At 30.7% G+C, this 17,173-nt stretch overlaps 2 pseudogenes; both read right to left on the bottom strand.

Annotated features, from left to right (window-relative positions):
• Positions 1-11,226: 11,226 nt before the first annotated feature.
• Positions 11,227-12,003, bottom strand: LOC107262003 (annotated as a pseudogene).
• A 1,805-nt stretch (positions 12,004-13,808) lies between these two features.
• On the bottom strand, positions 13,809-13,897 carry LOC112536346 (annotated as a pseudogene).
• Positions 13,898-17,173: the final 3,276 nt, after the last annotated feature.

Raw genomic sequence — 17,173 nt, 5'->3', positions numbered from 1 at the left:
GCTAAAATTTGAAAATTAGGGTAAAAATGGTGCAAAGCCGATCAATTGAGTGCACAGAGTCGATCGACTCTAGGGCTTGGAATAGTCAGTACTGCAGTTTCCTTCAATTTTCCACACCCAAGAGCCGATTTCACATGCACAAAAGACAAAAAAAATCAACTAAAACATGAAAAAAGAAATAAAAAGTCATAAAAATACATCACATTAAGCCAAAAAGCCTAAAATCATGTAAACCTTAGAAAGCAAGATAGACAACAAGCAAATAAGATATTCCATGAAAAATCCTAGGTTTCAATCATGTAACCCTAATTACTTAATTAATCAGATTCAAAATCTAATGAAAAATATCAGATTCAAAATCCTACATGTTCATATTATCATATTCTAAAATCCAACATGTTCATATTATCAAATTCAGAACCCAGGATATTAGAAACATGTTAATTCATAAGAAACCCTAATTTAATAATGTAAAACATATAAAACAATAAAAAAAACCCTAATCATGTTTCTAGAATCATAAAAACCAAAGAACTAGTAAAAGGAAAAGAGATGTTGATGATGCTGGATGTGGGGGAACCCTAAGGTCGTCATTATAGATTGTTGTTTTGCGAGCATCTAGAGATAATGAAGCGGTTGAATCGAAGATTGGTTTGGTATCTAGTACTACTTAGGCTTGGGGATTCTTCCGACATTCAAAGCATAAAGTTTTCAAATCTCAATTCTTACTTAATGGCCTTTTCTCTCTGTTTCCTAAAACTCACTCTGCTTTTTTTTGAACATCTGTCAATACAATTAGCTTGCTAGTAATCTATACTTAATAAATGTAGATGACCCTAGACCTAGGGCATATTATCTTATCTATAACAATAGTGTTAGGCAATCCTAGAGGAGCAAATAAGTATTTAATTATTTAAATTAAAAAGTCCATCAATTATCTTTTCCTTTATTAGATTAATATCCAATAATTTAAATATTTATCATTAAAAATATTAAAAATTCTAATAATTATTACAAATCCCTTCTAGAAACTTCTTCTTTTTTACCATTTTTGACGTTTTAGGTAAAAAACATGCGTAAAACGGTGTTGAATTTTAGAAAATAATCAATCGGCACATCTTAGAGCCAACCGGCTCTACATAGAGCCGATTGGCTTCAGGGGTGAAAATTTTTAAAAATATTGATAATTTGGTCCTTGAACTTGTGAAAATTATCGTTTCACCCCTCAAACTTAATATTTTTCTGCCAATTGGGTCCAAATTGGTTATAGAAAAGTAATCTTGGTTTAATTATTCTGAAACTTAACTTATGTTTACCCATCCTCAATCCTCTAAGACTCGAGCAAGACAGTAACTTTTATCATAGGATTTTCCATAATTCCCTCAATATTTGAATCTGAAAAATGGGTGGGGTTCAGTTTCTATGGTTGAGTGAGCCAAAAGGATGGTATTCTAACTTATAAATTTAACAGTTATTAATTTAACTTGAATCATATAGACCTATTAGCATGTTACATTTTGTAATTATTGCTTTTTAAATGTATAATCATGCACGTGAGTTAGGCCGAGAGCTCGACCCTATTGAGTTGTTTGAGGCCATGCACACCCGACAGACACTAAATGGCGATCGTCAATATGTCGTTGTAAGACTAAAACTACAACTCATATATATATGTTTATAAATTTTTGTCCCAATATTATCTTATTTATAACATTTTATTTTTTAATTTCAGGATTGGCACCATCAGCTTGTAGAGATCGTTTCTCAGCCAGCTGAGGGATCTACATAGCCATCAAAGCCAAACACCACAAAGTTATTCCTTTAGGTGATAGGTAGTGAGAAGAAGCGTCGCGTCTATGGCATGGGTGCTAAGGCACCCTTTTTTCCTTAATTATGGATTGTCCTGCAGCTCCACTACTAGGTCCGAGGTGACAAACATCCCAAATCCTTTAGAGACGTGAGCCATCGAGGTCTTGTAATAACAAATGTGATCAATGTTAGATGAGGATAGACTTTTCTACCGCCAAAGCAGAAGAAGGTTACTTCTCGTATCCGTACAAATGTCTGATAACTTATCCAAGAGGTCCTCACAGAGTTTCTAACGCTCGAAACATCCTCCTCTGCCAAAGCCTAGTAACAGTAGCAGCAACATTGATAAGACGACTAAGATCAGCTAGATGTTGACCCGTATTTTAGATTTTTTTAGTTTTTGTATATATTTATTAATGAACACTACAATAAACCTGCATAACACTTTAAATGTTCATTTTTTTATTATATTACTTTTTTATATATTTGCTTTTTTGTATTGATGTCGAATTTGATTTTTTAATTAATATTTAAATCATTAGTGAAAACATAAAAAATAATAATAATAAAAATTATGATAGATTAGCAATGAATATGTTGTCGCTAATTACTTTATAATTGTCATAAAAACAACGACAAAGTATTATGTCACCAAAATTGCAGTGAAATTGGTGACAAATCAATATGTTGCTAATGTAGCAATGAAAGTTTATCGCTGAAACCGTCACTATATCTAGCGACGATTTTCATCACTCAACAAATAGCGATAGACTTTCTGTCGCTATTCAATCGCTAATTGTAGCGATAGAAAAAGTTCATATTTTATTTTTAGCAAGGAGCAATTTAGCGACGGATTTCTTTATCCCTAGTCCATTGTTGAATTTTACTAGCGACTGATTTACTGTGTTTAGCGATGGATAAATCTATTGCCAAACTGACAAATTTTTGTAATATAAGAAAGCCAATGACTTTTAGATCAAGAATAAATTTTTTTGAGAAGAAATATAGATATTCAATTATTGAGTATTAACAAGTATATTTTGATATAACATATAAAAATACATATCAAACATCAAGAAGTAGATATAAATATTTTGTACATTTTGACAGAAAAATTTCATCTTTTATTTTTAGTGAGGAGCAATTTAGCGATAGATTTCTTCTGTCGCTAGTCCGTCGTAGAGTTTTACTAGCGATTGATTTACTGTGCTTAGTACTGGATAAATTTGTCACTAAACTGACAAATTTTTATAATATAAGAAAGTTAATGGCTTTTAGATCAAGAATAAATTTTTTGAAAAGAAATATAGATATTCGATTAATGAATATTAACAAGTACATTTTGATGTAACATATAAAAATAAGGGTAAAGTTCAAAAAAATGCTATGTGGTTTAGCGTTTTTAAACTTAAGAGACAGATGTATTTTTTTGTATCAAATGAGTAACATGTGTTTTATTTTTTAAGTATTTTTTATGTACGTCCAATGTTTTCTCATTTTTAGATTGTAAATATTAATAGAAACATAAATTTTTAATAACATAAGTATTTTTAACTAATTTAGCATCCGATTAGATATTCTGTAATCATAATAAATTGTTAAAATATATATTTTTAATTTTAATTTTTTTTAAGAAATTATTTTTTAAATAAAATTTTAATATATTTATAAATTTTATGATATATTGTTAGATGCCACATTGCTTATAAGATTATAATTTAATAATAATTCATGTTAAATACAGGTAAAATTATATATAAAAAAATAATAACATAAATGTGTATGTAAGAAATGGTTTAAGTATCAAACTGCCTCCTAAACTTGTAAGCTAGGTTCAAATAGCCCCAAATTTACTTTCTTGGCTAAATTACCCCATATGTTGTAAAAGTGGTCGGTTAGCCCATTGTTCAAGAGAGTGTATTACACACACTTTTTAAGGCAAGTGAATGATATTAAGAACAATTAAATTAAAATAATAATTCAATTTTCCTTTTCCTTTTTTTCTCTTTTTTTTTATTACAATACTTAATTTTTTTTACATACAAATGAAAAATCATGAAAAATTCTTTTTATCTCCCTCATTCATTAATTATTTTTGTTGTCTTTCCTATTTAATTATAATTCAATAAGTAAAGTTTAAAAAAAAGTCTAAAAAGTCATTCCTTAACAAAAACTCACTTAAACATTTTGTCAAACACATCATCTACAATCTCAAAACTCATTTGTTTGATCAAGAAAACTCAAAATAAAAACTTATCAATTTCTTTTGTCCAACAAAAGAAAGAACAAAAAATTCTACACTTCACTTGAAAGACAAACTAGTAAAAAATTAGAAGTAAAAAAACAAAAACAAACGGGAAAGAAGCTTGTTGTCACGACCCCACCCGTGGGCCCGTGACCGGCACTAGGAAATGGGTAGGCTTAAGGCCACCGAAACCCGTAGTAAGCCTGACACTCACTGATTTAAACAAATCTCATCTCAAATTAATATTAATAAAGCCACAAATTATCTTAAATGCTACATTTTACATAATTTAATCGGTCTGCCAGAAGAACTAGGCGAGACCTGAAACTCATAAAATTTACAACTGATACATCTACTATTACTACTGCGGAGAATCTAAGATTTACCATTTTACATACCAAATCAAATACTTCACCCGATGATGAAGGAGTCGGGTTACTGAATAAGAGTCGCGAGAGAACTAACAGTCACGAATCTGAAAAACAACATAAATGGAGACTGTCAGTCTCGAGAGTGAGTTAAAATCATATATCTAAAACAGTTTCAAATATCTCAATGTCACATTCATTTAATTTTAAAATAATTAGTAAATCACGCGAACCATACGTGTCATGCCATGCTTAAACAAAATTTATTCCACATGCAACGGGATGAGTACTTGGTAGAACTCTAATCCCAACTCTAAAATCTCGATTATTTCAACACTTATGTCTCAACTAACCTCAACTCTAACATCTCAAACCTCTCATTCCAACAGGACTGGGGCCCAGAGAGCAAAGCTCGACCAGGGACCTTACCTCCAGTCCGGTCACTTAACTCTCAGCCTTAGCCTTTTGGCTCTCTTATCCAATAAGACTGGCGCCCCGAGAGCAAAGCTCGACCAGGGACCTTACCTCCAGTCTGGTCACTTCAATATCCAAATAAGAAATCTAGTAGCCATTCGGCTCTCTTAATCCAATAAGACTGGCGCCCCGAGAGCAATGCTCGACCAGGGACCTTACCTCCAGTCTGGTCACTTAAATATCCAAATAAGCCGGCGCCCCGAGAGCAATGCTCGACCAGGGACCTTTACTCCGGCAACCACAAATCACTAAGCCCAGAGAGCGATGCTCGACCAGGGCAGGTCCTAATCTTTCTTTCTCAAAATTTTTACCTCTTTACCCTTTTCCTATCTCTCTCATATTATATTGGACACTCATCCAACTCCTATGTTCTACTGCCATCCCATCCTGAGTCATCATGCAATATTAAAATTGGTAATAAGGGAAAAATATATTTAAATAGTAATTAAGAGCATCATGCAAATGATAATAATAATAATTAAATGAAAAATTAAAATTGCAAATAAATGTTCACAGTAGCAAATCAAATTTTATGCATGACACGTGCGTAAACGATATATGACTTTAACTCACAGATTTGGCGACCTCCTAGCTCAGCTTAGGTGCCTCGGTAGGAGCGAGCGAACAGATGATCATCTAATCACGGAAAATAATTTATCAAAACGATGAAACAATTACAATAGACCACAGGTCAGACTCACTAGAACTAACTGTCAAGAATCTCGACTTGGGAACTACCGAAATTCAGAACCTCCTCTACAACACGAACATTACCCCCCGTAAAAACGGGTCCAGGACCTGCCAGAAAAACACTCCAAATAACCAACAATTAAAACAACGGGAGTCGGATCCCCAAACTTCACTATTTCCGACTCACACAAAGACAAAACACGACTATGGCGGGCCAATCGAGGACAAATATTTATGACTCACAAATATCATCAAGTACACAATATAAACCATAGACACAAAATTAAACCAAGGATTTCTAAAATTAACGGGCCAAAGAAATTTACCGAGGGCGTTCGATCGCTCGGTCGACTCGCTTCCGCATCGGACTCACAATGACGGCGATGGCGATCCCCGCCCGATTTTCCGATCCGACACCCGATCATCCGGGAGAGATTTGCGGACGATCTCGACCGTCGATTCGCAAACGAAGCCCGATCGCCACGAAACCGGTGCCATCGCGAAGCTTGGTGAGGAGAGTCGGGATACATCCTCCGATCATCCATCCTCCCACGGGAGCTCACGGAAAAGCCCAAAAATGCCGGCTGCCACCATTTTCTCTCTCCACCGTGAATCTCCGATTCCCACCATGTCGACACTGCCGCCAAAACAAAGCCGAGGGCCGAGAGGAGTCGATCGGCACCAAAATCGGCCGACCACCGACGCCGGAAGCGCCGAAAGAAGCTTCGGCCATCTTCCTCCTAGCGAGCTCCGTCGCCCGGTGCCTGCTTCCGTGGCCGCTTGACCAGCCGGCCAGACACTTGCGCCACCGCATGACTCCTCCTTCTTCTCTCTCTCTCTCTTCCTCTCTTCCTTCCCCGACTTCCATTCCTTTCAATATCGACATTTGACCCTTGAACTTTTTCCTTATTACAATTTCGTCCCTCAACTTTCTTAATTACTTACAATTTCATCCCGCAGAATTTCAATTTAACCCCTAAACTTCTTTTTAGCCTTCCAATTAAGCCCTTAACTATTTAATTTGGGCCAAATCCGAATTATTGAAAATACACAATTACAAAAATACCCCTGACCGACATATTTATTTACAAAAATACCAAGCTCACAAATTTCCATTAAAACCCCATAAAAATAACATTATACTTTCAATCCTTATTCCAAAATAAATTTCCAATTAAATCCTACACACAATTAAATTAAATAATCAATTTCCAACTTAAAATTTAATACTACTAATCAATTATAATACCAATTTTCTCAAAATTCTTTTATAAAAACATCCCTTATAATTTCTTCCAAAATTTTTCAATATATAATTTTACTTATATAAATATGCATTTGGAAAAATTTTGAATAACCAAAATATAATCATTTCAAATTAAACCCAATAATAATGAAGCTAAAATTAACTTAAATAAAAACTCATTATTAAATATATAAAAATTCCGGGTGTTACACTTGTTGCCTTATTTGTCGTGTGTATTATGGTAACAACATCTATGCAATTGTCCATAGATATTGTTGCTACAAAGGAGCAATTCAAATAAAAAAATCATCACATTCAATTTTTTGCTACTGCAATGGCTATGGTTGTTGGTGATTGGTAGAGATGGTTATAGTTGTTGTTGATGAGCACAAATGGGCAATGATTATTACACGATGACTGCGGCAAAGCGACGGCTAATGTGATGTGGCAACAGCGAGGTGATGACTTCTGTGCGATGGCGATGTGATGCTGTTGTGCATGATGGCTCCTTCTTTTAGACGAAAGTGTTCATCAAGCTAAGGCATGAGTTTCTTTTATTTAAAGAATATTTATTGTTCTTCTTCTCGAGAATAACAAATGCTAGAGAGAAGAAAAAAATAAGAAAAATAATTGATTTTATCTTTTTATTTTAATATGTTTTTACTTCGTTTGAGATGTGTTGAATACTAACTATTGTGGACTAGGGGCATAAATTGTAAGGACTTGCTAACTGCAGTTTTGTGAGTTGAGTTGTTAATTGCTTGAGGACAAACAAAAGCTTAAGTGTGTGGTGATTTGATGTGCATAGTTTTACACATATTTGCTTGCATATTATTATGTATTTTCTTAGCAATTATTGTGCTTTTATTCTAAGATCACCCGTGTTTTGTGTTCTTTTGTATTTTAAGAGAATTTATAGGTCCATCATCAGATTTTGAGCAATTTTAGATCAACACATGCGAAAACGGACGGAAATTCATCAAAAATTGGACAAGGGCTCGCATTTCAAACATTAAGCACGACCTAGGTCAAGGTCGTGCTGATCAGCACGGCCTGGACTCTAGCCGTGCTCAACCATTAGCCTTCGATCCTCAAATGGTGGCGTTTTAGCACGGTTTTCAAGACTATCACGGCCTCTAACACTGCTCATGGTGGCTTAGCACTGGCAGGGGCACGACCAGGAAGAAGACCTAATTTGCAAAGATCCGAAGGTTCGGCACGGCTTGGACTCCGGCCGTGCTTACCAGCACGGCCTTGACCACGGCCGTGCTGGGACAATTATATAGGGAAAACGATTTCTTGTAATAGGGAGGAGCAGAGAGAGTTTTGCCGGCTAGTTCGATTTTTGCAGAGTACTGAGTAGGGGAGAGAGTTGCAGAGAGGGAGAATCCCAAGATCATAAAATTACTTATTTATTTTCTTTATTATTAATAAGTGCGTGTCTTACACACATAATGCTAAAGTTAGAGTACGGGGTAAATTGCCTAAATTGTTGAATGTGTTGAGTAATTTGGCCATAATTTTCAATTTTGAGTTAATTGGGCTTGGCTTACGAATTTAGGAGGCAAATTGCTACTTAAACCCCTTAAATATGCCAAGAAAATAAAGCATGTGGTACTCCTTTAATACGAAAAATATCTTCGTTCCTCAAATAAAAAAGTGTCAAACTACAGGATAATTTTTTAGACTTTATCCTAAGAATAAATATCAAACATCAAGAAATAATATAAAAAAATTTACTCATAACATTCATGAATTGTGTTGACCAAGTAGTAAATTGTAATTCTATGGAAAGAACGTTTCACTCGGTGATTCTAAGCCACATATCGATTTTATTAAGTATATTTTGATGATGTCGATTATTTGAATATTAGATTGAATCTCCTTTTTCTTTTCACCCTTCTTATAGAAAGAGAATTGAAATTTTTTATAATGGAGGACTATAAAACTCCTATAGAAGAATAATACGACCCCTAATAATAGAGGACTATAAAATTTTTTTTAAAAATATTAATATTTATTTATTAAAACTAATTAATATAAAAAAAAAGACAAACATTAATTTAAAAGTAATTAGTAGTAGGTTAAAAGATGAAATTTTGATCAAGAAAAAAAAATGAGAAAAAAAGATGAGAGATGGTTAGAGTTTTTTCGAGGATTAAGAATAAATATGAAAATTAATAAATAGATAAATATATAGACAAAGAGATAAAAACTAGATTATAAAATGAGATTGAGAAGAAACTAGAGATAAAAACTAGATTGTTATGTAAGTACCAAAGTGCTTGATCAACTACTCCTTTCAAATTTGATGATGATGATGATGATGATGATTACTCTGCGATGTGAGTCCTAATTATTTCAGTTTTCTCTTTTATCTTTATTGATAAATACAAAATGTTATATCATTTTCTTTCTTAAGAAATTTAAAATAAAACAAAAGCATATGGTTTTTACTTTGTTAAAGAAATAAATTATATTAGTAGAATATTTCTAAAAGATTCTTTATATAAATTCTTTATTATAAGGAATTATTCAATAAAATAGCAGTCTAACACACTCTTTATTTGTTAAATATAAAATAAAGAGTGAATTTGACACTCTACATTTGGAGAGTCAAAGTTCACTTTTTCTCCTTATTATAATTAATATACTACAAGTTTTTTTACACTTAAGTAATTGACATAAATTATTATTCGTTTTATTTTTCTAAGAATAATTTTTCTTTCCCTCTCAACGAAAAAAATAAAATCAAAATATTAATGTTTGTTGAATAAAATAAAATAAAGATAAAAATATAAAGAGACTATTTGAGTCAAAAAAAAGTTTTTTATTCGTTATATTTAAATATAAGAGAATCCTCGACAACACTTCATGTATGTATTTCTATTAAATTATAAATAATTAACTCATTATTTTAACTTATCTTGAAATACATATATATCTAAACAATATTCTCTGTTATACTCCCTATTTTTTTAATAAATTACAAAAATAAAGAAATGAGTAAGGAGAGAAAATGTGATTTTTATTAACATATAGAAAAAAATATGAAAAAAAATAAAAAAATATATTTAAGAATTGCTTTATCCCTTCTTAATTTAACAAGAAAGAATGTTGCACTTAAGTCATCTTAGGGAATGATGGTAAATTAAGGAGTCTCATTGAAATATTAAATTTTATAAATATATTCTCTATAATTAAAAAAAGAACACGATTTAAGAACCAGTCGAAGATGCTTTTATGGCTTTTGTATTAAATTTTTTAAGAGAAAGAGAGAAGTAAATAATATAAACTCTAGTTTTGTTTCCTAATAGAAAGAAAAAGAAGAACCTTTTTATTTTTTAATCAATTTGTAGACATGTTAAGTTTGTAACTATTCTCGAGAAAAAAAAGCTTGTAACTCATGTTGGTGTCAGCTACAAAAGTAGAAATATTAGCCAGAAGTGGCAAGTTGTTACTTAATTGACCAATTGTTATAAATTATGGATAAATTGACAATCAATGCCAAGCTCAAGACAAATTGCCCTTTAAACTGAGTCAGAATGTGATAAACTGGAGAAAGAATCTTATCCCTCCCAAAATTTGTATCTTGAGTTCGAATGGGTCCAATTTTAATTATTTTAGCAAATAAATACATAATTTTTGAATAAATCACTCATTGGCACTAAAATTTTTGCCATTTATATTCAAATGATACCGATTTTTCTATTTATTTCTTTTTAGTATCACATTCATTATTTCTATTTCAATCGACGGTATCTATTGAAATTTTGGTATTTTTTGTTAATTAGTATCATTGCTCATGTGAACTTTCGGCTACCACATCAGAAAAAGAATCACTAGAATCCTAAAGAATACTAATGTCACTGATAGGTTCATATTATATACATATATATATATATATATATATATATATATATATATATATATATATATTTATTTATTTATTTATTTATATTTAGGGTATTTTAGTACTTCAGTAATATGTTTTATATACATAATATATAGAAAATATATGATTTTACCTCATTTCAACTTTATTTTCCAATTTTCGATAACATTAGCCAAAGAAGAAAAATGTATAGCTAAATAATCACAAATGAACTTAAATAGGACTGCTGCTGATGCATGGACTACTATTTTCACAGGTCTGATCGAAAATTACAAGGTCCAAAATAGGGATTAATTAGTCTTTTGTAATCATTATTGTTTATTTATTTTAGGGAAAACGATCCCATATATTCTGATCTTTAATCATTTTCTCATATCTACCCTCACCTTTAAAACATATCAATTTGGTCCATTATGTTTGAGTCTTGTATCATTCCTACCCACTCGTGTTTTGGCGTGTGCCACTAATGACATGGCGTTCATATGTTGCTCTAGTTTGTCTACGTGGTTGCTCTGCTTTGTCTACGTGGCTGAGGACATAGAAGTGCCTCAAAACTCATCGTTTCATCCCTATTACTTCCCCAATTTTTTCTCCAATTTTTTTCGCAATTTTTCTTCATCATCTCAGCAAAAGCCAACACAGTCGCATCCGGATCGATCTCGAACAACTTCTCCACAATCTTAACATATGCGGTCTCATGTCGTTTCTCATAGCAGCAATCATTCCACATATCTGTGCTAGCTTCATGTCTCCCTGCTCCTTAGCTAGTCTCGCAGTGTTACCATGGGACACGAATGTTGCTCTTTCTTGAAATGAAGTGTATATGAATCCATGATATGGGTTGTTTTCAAATTTTGCATCCTTCACGAAGAAATGGACAGAATGAAAAAATAAATGTCAGTTTTTAATAAGAATCAAAATGGTGATAAAACATCAAGAAACACATAAGATGACCGATCATGCCACAACCAATGAGATACTGAACAGTCTTTTCGATCATTTTCATGTCTACTCTTCCTATGAGGTAAAGATACTTGTTGAGAAGATCGCCATGTCTGTTCTCTTCGGCAGTCCAAGCTCGAGTCCAAATAGCCCAAGGATTGAGCGAGGCACTAGTCTCGTCTCGAACTCCATCAAAATTGGGGATAGAATTGGGGAAAAATTTGAGAAAGTAATAGGGATGAAACGGTGAGTTTTGAGGCACTTCTATGTCCTCAGCCACATAGACAAAGTAGAGCAACCGCGTAGACAAACTAGAGCAATGTGTGGACGCCATGTCATTAGTGACACACGCCAAAACACGGGTGGGTAGGAATGATACAAGACGCAGACATGATGGACCAAATTGATACGTTTTAAAGGTGAAGGTAGATTTGAGAAAATAGTTAAAGATCGGGTTATCTGGGATCGTTTTTCCTTTATTTTATTTAGGATAAATAAGAGTTGTTAGAAGATAACTTTTAGATGCTCTATATTTAGAAAAAAAGACTCTATAAAAAGAATCTCTACAAACTAGATAAGTATTGGAGACTAGATATATAACCATATAGTTTGCATTTATCCATTTTTACTCTCTTTGCAATTTTCTCTACATTTCATTTTTCCAAACACTTTAATTTTTAGTTTTGTTATTCTTTCAGAATCTGAGGAGGTTTCCAAGAAGAAAAGTGAGGATCAATCATCTTCCTACCTTGAAAAAATTTTAGATCTAGAGAGAGCTTTAATTTTCCATCTTGTTTTTATATCTTTCTAGTCAATTACCATAATCAATGGGTTAAATATATCATACTAGTTTTCTTAAGTATTTACTTATGTATGAACTTTATTATCTTTTTTTTAATGGTAATTTCTTTACCTTCATATCTTTATTAGTCTTAATTATTATTATTGGTTGACCATCATATTAATTTAATAATAATAATTGTTATGAAAATTTTTAGGTTGAATATATTAAAAATATTATATGTACTTCAATCTATGTTGGTATAAGAAATTTTAATTACATCATTAGCTTGAGTAATTAAAAAAAAATGAATATCACCATCTCATTCATTAGATCTAAGCTTAAAGTTAAAACAAGGGGATTACTAAGTAATTGGCTAGAGTAAATACTATTTTTATCATATAGTTTTGAATCATAAGCATTTGCATTGCATATTTATTTATTGGTTACTTTACTTTATGAATATTATTATCTCAAAATATTGGTTTAGAGTGTTTAGATGTACTTTCATTGTTTTGTGTTAATAATTAGTTTTTATAATAAGTAGTCTCATAGTTTTTTGAGAGATTGATCTCGAGGTGAATTTACCGCTATACTATAAGAACAGTTCGTACACTTGCGAATACTAATTTAGACAAATCAAGTTTTTAATGTTGTTACCAGAGAACTGTGTTCAAATTTTATTATATTGATTAATTGTCAAAACTATCTTTTGTTTGTTAATTTATTTTATGATTTATTTTATTTATATGTTTATTTGTATTTTTAAACATAGTTTTTAAGTTTCTAGATCAATTTTTTTGTATGCCTAGCCAAAAAATAAAATTTGATGATTCATTAACTCAAAATCCATACAACTTGAGATCATCTGTTAAGAAAAAAAAAATCAAGAAGTAAAGAGTTGTCTGAAAAAGTAGAAAAAAAATTGAAGAAAAAGTTGAGGAAGAATCAAAAATATAAATAGAGATAATAGTAAACCCACCAAGAGAAATATGAACTAAAAGGCTAATGGCCATGAAGGATTATGTATGGCCTATAATTGGTAACATTACTTCATGCATAGTTTTAGATGAGGTATTTATAAATTTTGAACTTAAGAACATTTATTTTAATATGCTTTATTCATTTTATGATATGCCTAGTGAAAATGCATTAACTTTCATTAGAGAATTTTATGTTGTAGTTCATACTTTTCCATTATCTAGATTAAATAAAGATCAATTGAGATGAGGTGTTCATTTATTCATTGAAAGAAAAAGTAAAGGCTTGGTTAGTAACCTTACCTCCTAATTCTTTGAGAATTTGGGACGAAGTTTACCAAAAGTTTACTAGTAAATTTTACACATAAAAAAATCAAAGAATTAAGAGCTGAGATTTCTAATTTTTATCAAAAGAATATTGAATCTTTTCGTGAAGCATGGAGTCGCTTCTGCCCACACCATGGTTACCTACTTCCAATGACCAACCAATCATTTTATGATAGATTGACACAACAATATCAATATATGGTTGCAGCTGGAAGTACTATGTTAGAAAAGACAACTGATGTGATGTATGACGTCTTTGAGATAAAAGGAGTAGGAGTGTATGAAGTAGTAGCTAGTAGTGAGATGACCATGCAATTGGCTAAAGTTAAGATACTTGCTTCAATCAAAAACACACCAAGCAATGAGGTATGTAGTATATATGATATTTATGGTCATGATGCTAATATTTATTTATATTTTAATAATTAAACAGTAAATATGTATGAACAAGCTAATTTAATGGATTCTTACTAACCAAGACAACCTATGAATGACCCTTATTCCAACAAAGTTAATCCGGGTTGGACAAGGCATTCAAATTTTTATTAGAGAAATAATGACCAAAATCCATCATAATTATAAAGGAACTTAAATCAATCTCATTTCCAAGACTAATGATCTTAATTCTAAAGCAACTCCAATCCTTTTTTTCAAGATCAAGAACAAACTTTTCAATATAATGAGCAAAAAAAGCAAAGTTTGGAAGAACGACTTCAATTTTTAGTTAATAAAGTTGTTTCTTTATTATTTGTTTTAGTGATTTCTTTAGTTTTAAATATTTGTTTCTTTAAATTTTTAATAAAGTTCAATTTTTAGTTTAATTTGTTAGTTTTTAAAATTATTTAAGTACTTATAATTTTTAAAATTTTATTTTTGTGAAAATTTATATTTTTTTATTAATTTTTTGCTCTTAAAATATATAAAAGTTAATTACAAGTGTTTAATAGATTTCAAAAAAATATAAAAAAATAAGAATTTACGCGAGCAACTAAAATTTTGCTCTTAAGATGCTTTGTATACCCATAATTTTCTCTGTCGTATGACGCGAACATCGACATTGATCATAAAGATTTTTAGTTAATAAGCAACTAAAATTAGCGGAGTAGATTAGATTAACTTAGACCTTTAACTTACTCATATCATATCTCACTAAACTTACGCAAGCGAATTTAATAATAAAGAAATAATAATCTAAATTATATACTTCTAGTTATATCCAACTCAACTTGTCAAACTACTCATCATGTCCATATGCAAAGAATAGATACTTGATCATTTAAGTGCAAATAAACTCATGAGTTTACATATATGTTTAAACACTAACTCAAGAGTTCAAAAAAATTAACACAATAGCATTCTTTCATTAATTCTTATGTAGAATAATAAATAAAAAGTTGAGTAAAAGATTTAAAATTTTAAAAATTTTACAAACATTAATCAGAGTTGCTATGTTAATTAAATACATAAGATATAAGAAAATAATAAGAGCTTTAAAAACAAGTGCTGAAAAATATAACTACTTATTGATTTTTGTTTATAAATGAAGGTTTTGCCTCTTGAATAAGCTTATGATGATTTGGATTATGCATCATAGTTGTATCCTTTGAAGATAAGTTAGGCTATTGGTTGTGAAACATGTGTCAATAATTAGATACTTGAGTCTTTGATTAACCATAATTAAGTTTACACTTTTAAGAAAATCTTGATGACTCGAGTTGTTCTTGGATTGACATGATTTTTGCATTAGTAAGATTCTTTTAATAATATCTTTAAGCTGAGTATGAATATTCTTCGTGATTTTTCCAAAAGTTAAATCTTAAGTTACTATTTACTTGAGGACAAGTAGAGGTTTAAATGTGGGGTATTTGATAGGTCTATGTTATGTGTGTATATATAAAGCACTAAAATATCTTAATATACATCTAATGTATATTAAGATATTTTAGTGCTTTAATAATATGTTTTATATATATAATCTTGAGAAATATATGCTTTTACCTTACTTTAGCTTTATTGTCCAATTTCAGGTAACATGAGTCAAAGAGGAAAAATATGAAGCTAAATAATCACAAATGGACTTAAATAGGACTACTGCTATCAAGACCTAAAATTAAGATGCATGAGCTGCTATTTCCACAGGCCTAGCCGAAAATTACAAGGCCTAAAATGGGAATTAATTAGTCTTTTTGTAATTATAGACCATTATTAATTATTTATTTTATTTAGGATAAAGAAGAGTTGTTAGAAGATAACTCTCAGAGGTCTTATATTTAGAGAAGGACTATGCAAAATGAATATTTACAGACTAGATAAGTATTAGAAACGAGATATACAATCATATAGTCTGCATCTGTCCACTATTCCTCTTTCTGCAACTTTCTCTGCGATTCATTCTCCAAACACTTTAGTTTTTAGTTTTGTTATTCTTTCGAGATCTATAAAGATTTTCAAGAAGAAGAGTAAGGATCATTCATCTTTTGAAGAGATTCTAGATCTAGGTGAAGCTTTAATTTTCTATCTTGTTTTTATATCTTTCTATTTAATGACCATGATTAGGTTAAATATGTTAGGCTAGTTTTTTTAAGTATTTTGTTTAGCCTTTTTACTTAAATATGAACCTTGTTATCTTTTTATTTAATAAGTTATTTCTTTACTTCTATATCTTTATTATTTTTTATTATTATTGTTGGTTGACTATCATATTAATTTTATAATAATAATTGTTATCAAAATATTTAAGTTGAATGTATTAGAAATATCATCTTTACTTCAATCTATGCTGGTATAAGAAACTTTAGTTGCATTACTAGCTTGAGTAATTAAAGAAAAAGGAACATCACTATCTCATTCATAGATCCAATCTTAAGTTAAAATAAGAGGATTGATAATTAATTAGCTATACTAAATACTATTTTCATCATAGAGTTTTAAAGCATAAGCATTTGCATTATATATTTGTTTATTGTTTGGCTACTTTACTTTATGAGTATTATTCTCTCAAAATATTGGTTTAGAGCATTTAGATTTACTTTTATTATTTTGTGTTAATAATTAGTCTTTATAATAAGTGGCCTCATAGTTCATTAAGAGATCGACCTCGAGATGAATTTACCGCTCTATTATAAGAATGATTCATGCACTTACCAGTACTAACTTAGATACATCAACCACCAAGAGTGTAAGGTAACAACAACGTGATTCTTTTTAAATAGTGCTTGAAAGCTGTATTAATATTAATATTTTGTTAGCATTTTAGTTGAGTATTTATAGGAGAAGTTCTAGCTATATTCATGTTTTACTTAATTCTCAAGATTAGGAACATGGATTTCGATTTTTCTAGAAATAATATTTGTGACTGTTTAGAATGGTGGTTTGCCTGTTGAGTATGTTAATAGTCTTAGACGAATTGTCAAGTA

The sequence above is a fragment of the Ricinus communis genome, chromosome 9 (assembly GCF_019578655.1).
Source record: "Ricinus communis isolate WT05 ecotype wild-type chromosome 9, ASM1957865v1, whole genome shotgun sequence".
NCBI classification, from domain to species: domain Eukaryota; kingdom Viridiplantae; phylum Streptophyta; class Magnoliopsida; order Malpighiales; family Euphorbiaceae; genus Ricinus; species Ricinus communis.
Note: the sequence above shows the minus strand (reverse complement) of the source record. Positions and strands in the feature narration are given on the sequence as shown.